Source organism: Pseudophryne corroboree, chromosome 12 (assembly GCF_028390025.1).
Source record: "Pseudophryne corroboree isolate aPseCor3 chromosome 12, aPseCor3.hap2, whole genome shotgun sequence".
Lineage (NCBI taxonomy): Eukaryota > Metazoa > Chordata > Amphibia > Anura > Myobatrachidae > Pseudophryne > Pseudophryne corroboree.
This window is the reverse complement of record NC_086455.1, coordinates 34,664,331-34,677,483: the sequence shown is the minus strand read 5'-3', so window position 1 is coordinate 34,677,483 and position 13,153 is coordinate 34,664,331.

Genomic DNA, 13,153 nt, shown 5'->3' with positions numbered 1-13,153 from the left:
CAAGTGGACGTGACCGGCGTGGGATGTAGGTAAGTATGTGTCTCTCATTTTTACAGATTACCCTACTGAATTCTACTGACAAGTGGACGTGACCGGCGTGGGATGTAGGTAAGTAATCTGTCTCTCATTTTTACAGATTCCCCTACTGAATTCTACTGACAAGTGGACGTGATCGGCGTGGGATGTAGGTAAGTAATCTGTCTCTCATTTTTCCAGGTACCCCTATTGGATTCTACTGGACAAGTGGACGTGACCGGCGTGGGATGTAGGTAAGTAATCTGTCTCTCATTTTTACAAATTCCCCTACAGGATTCTACTGGACAAGTGGACGTGACCGGCGTGGGATGTAGTTAAGTAATGTGTCTCTCATTTTTACAGCTACCCCTATTGGATTCTACTGGACAAGTGGACGTGACCGGCGTGGGATATAGGTAAGTATGTGTGAGTGTGTCAGTGTGCTTTAATAAATTTTTACTGTCACGGTGTGTGAGTTGTGTTTTTATTTGGGTATTTTTTCTGTTGTAGAACTACAGGTACCGGCGGGCCCGTTATTTCCCTGCATGTTGGTACTTGAGGTTCTCCAAGTACCAGCAAGCGGGGGAGGCTTTCTGGGCCTTGTAGTTCCACAACAAAAAACAATATTCTTTTTTTACTTACATGGTTATCAGCCTCCCATCCACAGCCCACGGATGGGGGGGACAGCCTCGGGCTTCACCCCTGGCCCTTGGGTGCCTGGAGGGGGGGTGACCCCTTGATTTAAGGGGTCCCCACTCCTCCAGGGAACCCCGGCCAGTGGTGACTAGTTGGGGGGGTAATGCCACGGCCGCAGGGACCTACATAAATGTGTCCCCCGGCTGTGGCATTATGTCCCTGGCTAGTGGAGCCCGATGCTGGTTTTAAAAATACGGGGGGACCCCTACATCTTTTGTCCCCCGTATTTTTGGAACCAGGACCGGACTAAGAGCCCGATGCTGGTTGTCTAAATACGGGGAACCCCTGTCCAATTTTTTCCCAGTATTTAAACAACCAGGACCGGCTCAAAGAGCCCGAGGCTGGTTATACTTAGGAGGGGGACCTCACGCAGTTTTTTTTTTTACATTTTTAACCCATTCAGACCCTTCTCCATTAAGTTAATGGAAACCCTGGACAACAAAATTGCATTCATGTCCTCCCACTCCCTTCCCAGTCCCAAACACTAATTATTAAATTTTTCTATAAAAATGTACAATATATCACAAGTATGATGAGCAGGCATGCAGCGGGCATTGGCGTCTTTGGACTGAGTTGCAAATTAGTGGCGGAGGGCTGGGTCAGTTGATGGTGGGCGAGTTTGTAAGCCATTGGTGGTGGCAGCGGGCATCGGCTCAGAAGCAGTGGCGGGCATTGGCTCGGTGGCGGTAGGGGTCATTGGCAGGATTCGGCGGACATTATGGCTGTAGTGCCTCACCGCACGCCACTGACCTCACCGCATGCCACTGGTGTGTGGGACAGTGTGCGTGTGTGTTAATTGTGTGTGTGGGACAGTGTGAGTGTGTGTTAATTGTGTGTGTGTGTGTGTGGAACAGTGTCAGTGTGTGTAAATTTTTGCAGTCCAGTGTGTGTGTGGGGGAGAGGAAAGTATGAGAATGTGTGTGTGTGTGTGTGTGTGTGTGTGTGTGTGTGTAGTCTGAGTGGGTGTGTGTAGGATTTGGGGGTGGCAAGTCTGTGTGTGTGTAATCAGTGTGTGTGGGATGTACTAATGGCCATTTACCGAAGACAGATATGTATTAAACCACGGGCACTGAGATGCCCTTCTCGCTCACCATCCAGCTGGGTGGGCGAGCCGGGCGGGTGGAAAGCCAGCATCAGGGGCAGCATGCCGGATATCAGCAGCCGAGGGTGGGGGCTGTAATGCACGTGCGGAGCCCAAAGCCGGGGATCAGCAGCATGCTGACCGGCAATAAGCAGCTTCTGCTTCCGCGTTCAACATGCTGCTGATCTCCGGCTTTGGGCTATGCAGGGTTCGGGGGATGGGTGTCCTCTGCCGGTGTACTGCAGCTCCGGGGGTGCGGGCTCCGGAGGCTTTCAGCACTGTTGAATATCCAGCTGCCTCAAGTATGTACAGCCAGCACCCTCTGCTGCTGATATCCGGCATGCTGCTGCTGGCTGTCCCCCCGCCCGGCTCGGCCACACAGCTATATGGTGAGAAGGGCATCTCAGTTACTGAGGTTTAACACATATGCCTCAGAAAATGGCCTCTGCGGTAAACGATACTAATGCTTACCATGACAGTAACAGCGGGGAGGAAGGCGCACATCGGGATCCTGCAGCATGAAACAAGAACCCCTTCGGAGCGCAGCAGACCACACTGAAAAGGGTGCATACCCGGTGCGGTGCTCTGCATCCCGGGTGGTGCCGAAGATGTGGAGTGTCGGAGGTGGCAGAAGCGCCGCATCTTGGGGTGAGAAACCGCTGCAGCCCTTCTGCTGCTAAACTCTGCAATTAGTCTATTAAGGGGGTGGGCTCCCCTCATCATAGTGCCCCACAGGCCATGTTAATTCTGGGGGTAGAATCCCCTAACTCTATAATGGGAATTTTGGCTCATATCATGTGCTGTAACGTGAATTTTGGCTCATACCGTGTGCTATAATGTGAATTTCGGCTCATACTATGTGGGGTAATGTGAATTTTGGCTCATTCCGTGTGCTGTAATGTGAATTTCGGCTCATACCGTGTGCTGTAATGTGAATTTCGGCTCATACCATGTGGGGTAATGTGAATTTTGGCTCATACCATGAGGAGTAATGTGAATTTTGGCTCATACCGTGTGCTCTAATGTGAATTTCGGCTCATACCGTGTGCTATAATGTGAATTTTGGCTCATACCATGTGGGGTAATGTGAATTTCGGCTCATACTGTGTGCTATAATGTGAATTTCGGCTCATGCCGTGTGGGGCAATGTGAATTTCGGCTCATACTGTGTGCTATAATGTGAATTTCGGCTCATACCGTGTGCTATAATGTCAAAGGGGCACCAGTACTAGATAGTATAAGGGGTCCTACTACACTGAAGGACACGCCCCTTTTGAGTGACCACGCCCCTTTTCCGGAGCGCGCGCGCCTTCGGCGCGCGCATAATTGCTATCTGCACTCTTTCATTCCACCTTCAAAAATTCAACTTCGACCACTGCACCTACATACACATACATACACACCCTGACATCTTTATATGCAGTGACACCGGTGGCGTCTGCACATACTTTCCTTTTTTTTTTTTATTATCATTTTATTAATTTACTATTTTTATTTAAAAAAAAAAATTTAATTTTTTTTTTTTTTTTGGGGGGGGGGGCATTATTGATCTTGCCCTGGGCTCCAAAAACCCTAGTTACGCCTCTGGCCTCATGCCTTGGTCATCTTTGCCTGACATACTTCCTGCCACAGGCCACCTTTCACTTGCTTGTGCCTCATGACACCTGACTGTCTCCCCACTCCCACGAGACTGTAAGCTACTTGGAGCAGGGTTCTATTTCCTCCTGTTCTCTCACCCCTCTTTTCTTGCACTTCATTTACAGCTCTCAACTTCTCAGCACTGGCGTAACTACTGCCCCTGCAGACCCCGCCATGGCGTGGGGGCGACGCCACTTTCAGTGACTAGCTTTGGCTGTCAGCTAGGCTGACAGACAGAGTGTCCAGCCAATTACACATAGGTGAGGGAGGAGCGGTTTATAGGGTGGGCGGTTTTATTTATATATCTGTGACTGAGGAGGGAGGGTCAGGTCAGCTGTGTACACCCCCTGGCCCCTGCACGTGGGAAGATCGAGTGAGGAGAGGCTGGCGAGTCGCGACGCTGAGTGTTTGTGCAGGGTCCTCCGAGTCCTACTGCTGCCGGAGAGGGTCTGGAAGCAGTGGAGGCCTGGCCAGCCAGGAGTTCATTGCCGCCCGCGGCTGCTGCCATCCATTGCCGCCCGCCAGCTCGAGACTATTGGTAAGTGCGCGGCTGCGTGCGGCTGTCACTGCGGCCTGTCTGGGCCGCCCCGCCGCGCCGCCTGGGAAGACATCGCCGTCACTACCGGCTGCCTGCCCTTTATTGTTGCCCGCCCGCTGTCCTAGTAAGTGATAGTCGATCCGTCCCGCTGCCCCGCGCCGCTTGGGAAGCCTCCCGTCCGCCTGCCCAGTGTGGTACTGTTCTGTGCATTATAGAAATAGTTATTAATTATTGTACATATTTTGTATTTCCATCAATGGTGCAGTGAATGTTGTAATTCTGGTGCTTATGGTTTTTCTATGACACTTGGAAAGGTCCATAAGCAAAAAAAAAAATGTGAAATACTGTACTATATCCATCAAGTTTGGCATTGCATTAAATCAGTAGGTACAAGACACTGTCCTGTGCAGACACCTATTATTTATTAGGCAACAACATACTGTGCAGTGCTGTAGAATGAGCAAATAAACCATTTATTAAAATATTTACCAAACACTAGGACAAACGTAGTAAGGGCCTAGTTCTAAAGAGCTTACAATCTAATAGGCAACCAGGAGAGATTTATAGAAGAAACATGTTCATATTATGAAAACTGGCATGCTTAATGTGAATCTAAGGGTATTATGCAGACTTTTGCAATCCTGTGGTGTAATGAGCAAAAGCTGGTTCTGTCTGCTAATGTATGTCTGTCCTAAAAGCTGAGCAGAGGGTCGTAATGCACTCCAGAGGGTATATTTATTAAAGTGTGAGTTACTACTGGCGTATCAATAATGGGTGCAGAGGGCATGAGTGCCCCTGGGTCCAGGGGGGCCCCACACTTCACACCCTGCACCCATTTCTTTTATACTTACCTCTCCAGAGTCCAGCGTTGGCAGCCGCAGTGATGAAAATCACAGCGAATATGGCTGCTGTGGCCATTTTCCCGGCATTTCGCGCATACACAGTAGGGAGTTCACTGGGAAAATGGGTGTGGTGCCCATTTTCTCAGATACCTGCGCATGCTTAGTAGACTCTGGCACAGTGTCAGTCTACTAGTGCTCAGATAAGCGCTGCCAGCTAGAGGAGAGGGAAGGAGGCCCTGACGGAGACAGCACTCTACCCTCATGATATGTCCCTGGATGTTGCCCATAGCAACCAATCAGATTCTAGCTATTATCTTCTAGAAGGGGCTAGATAAATGATAAGTAGAATTTGACTAGTTGCTATGGGCAACATCTCCACTTCTATAAACCCACACTATAGTAAATGTACCCTCAGGTGAAAAATGTGTTTAGAGGTTCAAACAGGTTTTTGTTTCATCAAGTACTTTCCTGGTAATGTATGATCGCCATCACCTGTGGTGAGCTAGTTAATTGATAAGGAAGGTGTTTCACCACAGGTGATGGCAATCATACATTACCAGGAAAGTCCAGGAACAGAGCATTTTCTCCCTCATGGAGAGGGTCAGGTAGGCAAGTATGATTATAAGATAATACTGTTCTAGACACCTGTAGAAAATTGTATGTAAGTTGAGCTACAGTAAGTGCTAAACATGTGTACCCTTATAATCTAAAAAGGTTTAAGTTTATAAATCTCAGTCTGGAGTTTTTGGAGACCTCAGAATTTCCCTCAACAAAGTTTCTGCCGGCTGCCTGCCCTTTATTGTTGCCCGCCCGCTGTCTTAGTAAGTGATAGTCGGTCCATCCCGCCGCCCCGCGCCGCTTGGGAAGCCTCCCGTCCGCCTGCCCACACTGTCTCCTGTCAGCCCATGAGCCCGGTGACAGTGCTGTGCTGGTGACAGACATAGAGCTCAGCCTCAGAGGCGTTCTGTTTTTGCTGATGGTTGTGGTATCATCATTTGGTAGCAAGGCACCCTAGCCCTTTACGCAGCTAAACCTGATTGCTATGGACGCGATATACACGATAACGGGGATCACTTTAGAAAGGAGATTGGGCGTGATATATCATTTGAATACCACCCTTTGTGTCATTAGGACTTGCCCTCTTGCAGTATAGCGCAGCAAATAATGCATCTAAGGATATATGTGTGTGTGGGGGGAGGGGGGGGGGCGATTATGCATTTTTCATAGAATCACATCATATATGCCACAGTTCGTCTCTTCTCCATGAACCACCAATTACTGGTATTTTTCTCCCCATCCTGCCAATTTCACTAGGGTGTGGGTCAGATGCGGGAAAAACAACCAGGTTTCTAAGACACACTCCCTGAAATTTTGGAGTCTACTTGAGGATCTGAGCTGGGAGTCCGCTGCCCGGCCTGGGAATACATTGCCGCCGGCCCGTCGCTGCCTGTGCTTGCCGCTTGGTGTTAGAGATGGTGCGGAGGCTGTCAAGGGGGGCATCCACCGGGCACTCACTGCTAAACACAGACTGACTCACTCTTAGTTAGTCTGTGTGTAATACGCAGTTGCCGGCCATGCAGAGCAGGCGCTCCATACTGTTTGTGAGTGCAATGCATGTGCACACACAAACAGTATGGAGCTCCTGTTCCACGTGGCCGGCAACTGCAACCCAGGCACTGGTTTAGAGTCTTCCAAAAGCTGCACTCGTACTGCAGGATAAGCAGAGAAACTAGGTCATGTGGACGAGGAGATCCCAGTGATAAACTGTAGGTCCGAAACTCACTCATTTAATCAAGATAAAGGCCACGCCACATAGATATTAATGAGCATGAACAGTACATTTACATCTACTACAAACCGCTCCTCCCTCACCTCTGTGTAATTGGCTGGCCACTCTGTCTGTCAGCCTAGCTGACAGCCAAAGCTAGTCACTCAAAGTGGCGTCGCCCCCACGCCATGGCGGGGTCTGCGGGGGCAGTAGTTATGCCAGTGAGGGGCTGTGAGTGACTGACTTAGATGATGTCACACAGTGCTACAGTGCACTGCAGCACTGTGTGAGTGTGTGACATCAAGTGAGACTCTCAGTCATTTACAGCCCCTAATGCAGTAGATGTAAATGTACTGTTCATGCTCATTAATATCTGTGGCGTGGCCTTTATCTTGATTAAATGAGTGAGTGTCGGACCTACAGTATATCACTGGGATCTCCTCATCTACATGACTTAGTTTCTCTGCTTATCCTGCAGTACGAGTGCGGCTTTTGGGACACTCTAAACCAGAGCCTGGGTCGTAGTCGCCGGCCACGCAGAGCAGGAGCTCCATACTGTTTGTGTGCCGTGCAGCACTGTGTGACATCATGTGAGACTCTCAGTCACACATACGCAGTGAGCCGAGCGTGCCGCAGGCAGTGCGGAGCGAGTCAGTCTCTCCACTCCAGCATGGTGTGGTGCTGGTGTGTGTGGAGAGAGAGGCCGGCTGATTGAACCTGAACATATGCAGCTGCCCCAGTCCCCAGGCCATGAGTAAGGACTCATGAGTCAGGACCCATCTCCACTTGGTCTCTGGTCTGGAGATACTGAGAGAATGTGTAAAATGAATAATTCACTTCTGCACTTGACGCCTATTGAATGTACCCCAGGGGGCAGTTATTAGGGAGTGAGTGGCAGATTTCTTAAGCTTGGTGAAGTGATAAAGTGGACTGAGATAAATGACCAGCCAATCAGCTCCTAACTTCCATGTTACAGGCTAGGTTTGAAAAATGACAGTTAGGAGCTGATTGGCTGGTACTTTTATCTCCGTCCACTTTATCACTTCACCGAGCTTAATAAATCTGCCCCTGAATTCTTGAGAACTGATCTCTAATTATATTTAAGAGGGAAAACTCCAGGTGATGGTGCATCAGTGATTGTTATTATGTTTTTATGACAGGCAATAGTGCTCACGACGTTGAGTCTGACCTATGCTTAGTAAGAACATACAATGAGCTTCGACTGACTGGTGGATGCAAAGACTTCCTTTTGTTGGAGAGAAACCAGGTGTGATTAATTGAATACATATTTTTTTTTTGTACTTGATGACTATTCTACATTATGGTTTTCTATGTGATGTAATTTCTTAGTCTATTTGGCATCGGTTTCATGTGCAAAGGGCAGCAAAACTTACAAATATGTTAGAAAATGGAAGGTGGAGATTCCCTTTGGCTACTCATTTATTTCTGAGGGTGCCATGGAATTATTAGAGTCCCAAACAAATAAGTAATCTGTACTTTGAAGTAGTGTAGCCAAAAGTGATGTGGATTGTTTCTGATACTAGCAGGGTCAGGTGTATGTGTAAAATGAACGTTACAGTTGAAAGAAGATGTATTTTTAAAGGCATTTAAAGTAGCAATATACAGTAAATACAGAATCACACCAAACGTATTATTATCCTTTATTTATCTGGTGCCCCAGCGCCTAACAAAATGCATAAACGAATGATCAAAACAAGAACAGTGACTTACAGTACAAAAATAATGTAGGACAAGTACATGGTATATAAAGAAATCTGCATTCGGAAACATGACACTGATATACTGTATGCATCAGTATAGCTGCAACTGAGGGTCAGGTGCCGTTGTAGGGAGTATTGAGAAGATAGCGTAAGTAAGAGAAGGAAAAGCACATGAGAGAAGAGGGCCCTACTCATGAGAGCTTACATTCTGAAGGTGAAGTGAGGTAGGGAGCACCACAGTCAAAACCTTGTTGGTAGGATGTAATCAGTTGGCAGGAGAGGCAGCATGCATTTGAGAAGTTTGTTAAAGTTAGTTAATAGATGGTGGTATTTTCCTTAAAAAAAATGTTTTTACATTTTTTTTTTTACAAAAGTCGTATTCATATCAGTAGCTAAAAAGTAATGACTCTTGTCCACAGGATGATACATTTGCTGACTTTGATTCCCGATATCGTCTGCTATTTGAAATAATACAGTATATTCAGATTTTCAATGTAGACCTTTCCAGATCCGGTAAGAGTCATGTTAATGAGTTTGCAAAAAGTCTCCACCATATATGAAAGTACTCTCCCTCCTCTATGCACCACCAGCTCCCATACACTTTTTTACTGAGTTGTCTACTGATCGGGTAGCTATGCCATTGATCAACTTTGTTCGCTTAGTTTAAGCGGTGTTGTGTGACGTAATTGAAGTATAAAGCACATGTTTAAATTACATGTGTAGTCGTGTACACATATAATTACATTTAAACCACTGCAGATGTATTAACCTAGAGAAGGCATAATGAAGTGATAAATCAGTGAGCAGTGCAAGGTGATAAATGCACCAGCCAATCAGCTCCAATATGTAAATTAACAGGAGCCAATTGGCTGGTGTGTTTATCAGCTTGCACTGATCACTGGTTTATCACTTCCTTATGCCTTCTCCAGGTTAATATATCTGGCCCCATGTCACCGTTGTAATGTTTCAGAGTATTATTTAAAATGCAAATTTATATCAATGTTGTTTATTTTTCCAAATGCAATTTAAAAATACAATGATTTATCATTTGTGGTATCTTTCGCATATGGGGGGTCATTTCGAGTTGTTCGCTCGTTGACTTTTCGCTATACTGCGATTTTTCCGCTAACTGCGCATGCGCAATGTTCGCAGAGCGCATGCGCTTAGTTATTTTACACAAAAGTTAGGTATTTTACTCACGGCATAACAAAGCTTTTTCATCGCTGTGGTGATCGTAGTGTGATTGACAGGAAGTGGGTGTTTCTGGGCGGAAACTGGCCGTTTTATGGGAGTGTGCGGAAAAACGCAGGCGTTCGAGTTCCAAAACGCGGGAGTGTCTGGAGAAACGGGGGGAGTGGCTGGGTGAACGCTGGGTGTGTTTGTGATGTCAAACCAGGAACGAAAAGGACTGAGCTGGTCGCAATGGCTGAGTAAGTCTGGAGCTACTCAGAAACTGCGGGGTAATCGTTACGAGAAAATTATTCTGCTATGATAAGATACACTCCCAGTAGATGGCGGCTTAGCGTGTGCAATGCTGCTAAAAGCAGCTAGCGAGCGAACAACTCAGAATCACCCCCATGATGAACAACTGTTTAAAAAAAACAAACAAAAAAAAAACTCTAATAAAGTTCTACATGTCCATTAGGCACAGTTTGTAGCTTATATGGAATATCCAGCCCATAACAAGTGAATGTGCCTGACAGATAATCTCTGTGAAAGATCTCATGGCCAGAGGACCCATGGTGCCTGGAGCAAGTACAAGCTTCACAAATATTCTTCTTCCATTCTATAAGTAAGTACGGACGGTGTAATGGTTAGCATTACTGCCTCACAGCACTGAGGTCATGGGTTTGATACACTCCATGGCCCTAACTGTGTGGAGGTTGTGTAATTTCCCAGTACCTGTGTGGGTTCACAATCCAAAAACATACTGTAAGTGTGTACATCTGTTTAAAACAAAAGTACAATATTAAAACAGGGGTTAAGGAGGAGGGATATTTAGCCAAGTCTGAGTTGGCAACAATAGAGAGGACTGGAAATCCTTCACTAACCCCCCCCCCCCCCCCCCCCTCTCCAGTTTGATATTGCAGGCAGCAGCAGAACCACTTGCACGGTTACATTGAGGCTGATTGGTGATCAAGTCAAACATGGTGAACTGATCGTTCTATGAAACACCCAATGACTCCTCACTGCAAGGGGAGACAACACAGCTGACTTGCACAGGATTCCACAACAACTTATACTCGCACACCCCCTCCATGTTTTCTTGTGGTGTGAAGATGGACTTTCCTGCGACGTTTGAACTATATTAGGGACCATCTAACTGAATACAGAATAGTCTCCCACACACTGTCTGATCTATTTCTGTCAGCGCTTCCCCACTCCTGTTCTCATCCGCTGCCAGCTCATATGAAGACAGTGGAAAGCTGAAGGGTCAGCTGTCAGAGGCCTTACTAGTGCTATACTTTACTATATTTGCCGTGCTTCACGTTATCATATGTATACAACAGCACACACATTATCTGGTTTCTCAGTTCACCATATGTAGCAGCAACAATTGAACCATACAAGCTGTATATGCTATACCAATTGCACTATTTTCTACTTGTGTCTGCTATAGTTGCTGATGCGATGCATAATTGAATTACCTTGTATCAATCGCTAAAGTTCTTCATGCAGAGATTGATCTCTTACAATTATCTGCAGTATCCTTTACAAGGATTGTTAACACTTGGCTATGCCAAAATTTATAAACTATGAGTGATGAGCGGATTCGGTTTTACTCGGTTTTACTCGGTTCTCAAAACGGCATCTTATTGGCTCACGGATGTCACGTGTTTTGGATAGCCAATAAGATGCCGTTTTGAGAACCGAGTAAAACCGGGTAAAACCGAGTAAAACCGAACCTCGCTCATCACTATCAGAGTAATATAAATGTTAGAGATGAGCGGATTCGGTTTTACTCGGTTTTACTCGGTTCTCAAAACCGAATCTTATTGGCTATCCAAAACACGTGACATCCGTGAGCCAATAAGATTCGGTTTTGAGAACCGAGTAAAACCGAGTAAAACCGAATCCGCTCATCTCTAAAAATGTATGATATTATTAATTGGCATTTCCATTGTATCAGGTTTTGCATTGGGTAATATTTGCAATCTCTAGCTGCAGCACATATTGCAATTTACTACTTATGACTATGTGCTAAAACCAGATATTTTCATAGTATCTACTAACTTGCTGTCGTTACGCTGATTCATGTTGGTACTCTTTGGAGGTTGAGAGTGACTTTATTCACTATATTTATATGCATGTTATTATAATTACCTCTCAGTTGTTTAAAGTATAATGAATGGTTCCCAGACATATGGTATTCTACCTACAATTTTTTTCTGAAAGAACCGCCAATATGATCCACTTGTACCTTTTGAGTATTCATACTGTTCATACATAACTACATCCACTCCTGTAATCAATTACAATTGTTCTATATTCTCACTACAGGACCATTTGTGGTATCTGTTTTTACCTTTTATGTGTATATTTCTCAAATATATTAATTTCCTACTGACCAAAAAAGGGAGAATAAAATAACAGACTACATAGAACGCTTATATTTTAGAGGCTCCTCTTAATAAAATCTATATTTTAACTTAATAAGCATTTCAGTTTACAAAATTACTGCCCCTCTCTAGGATTTATTTTGCTTCATTTGGCTTTAATACAATTAAAATTGTATGAAAGTACCTGAATGAACTCATTTTTAATTAGTGGACAGGTTATTGTATTAGGATTGCATTGTCCTCTGGTGGCCATAAAGGGCTCTGATTTGGAGTGTGGACTCTGAAGGTTCAAGCAAATACAAAATGTCGCACATTATGAAAAAACTTAGTGGAGCGCAGAATAGACAAAAACGCAAGAAGGAACAAGAAGCTGCTAAAAAACTGCTCAAATTGGATAGTTTTTTTCTAAGAGTACAAACACCTTCTAATTCAAAAAATGGGGAAATAGTGGCAAGTACAGAATGTCAATGTACGGAAGACCTTTCAACGTCCATGCCAGTGTCATGCTCAGAAAATGAAGTATCAACAGCCTTAATCACGGAGGAGGATGATAATAATAATGAAGACACCCTTCTGCCGCTGCCAGCCAACAGCAATACAAACACAGACGCTAGTCAAGTTCCTGAACAAACGCAGCCTCGCCAGGATGACAATGTTGGCTTTCAATTACCAGTTACTGCAGTAAATCCCACGGACAGAGCACACTACCCTGTAAATATTATTGATCCACACATTAAAGCTTTCATCATAGAACATGGTTCCTGCAGGCCTGTGGGGCCATTTCCACGTGATGAAAACCGTAGAAGTTTTACTGAGTTCTACTATGAGAAACTGTCTGGTTGTGGATTTAAAATACCAAGAATGTGGCTATGTTATTCACCAATACTAAACAAAGTGTACTGTGAACCTTGTTGGCTGTTTGCCGATCGTAATAGGAAAGGATACCATGAAACCTGGGTATCAGGAATTTCTGATTGGAAGGGACTGTCTCGAAAAGTGATGGAACACGAACATAGTGCCATACATACCTGTGCCTGTTGCGTGTTTGATCAGTGGAGGTTGCATGGAAGAATAGACAAGGAGTTGGAGAGCGGAATACAAAATGAGAAAAAGTTTTGGAAGAAAATCTTGGATCGTCTGCTAAATGTTACATTGACATTGGCAATTTGTAATTTGCCATTTCGTGGTCATCGTGAAGTTATTGGGCAGTCACACAGTGGGAACTTTCTTGCTATTGTTGAGCTCTTGGCCGAATACGATCCTGTTCTTAAAGAACTTTTGGGGAAGGATTCTG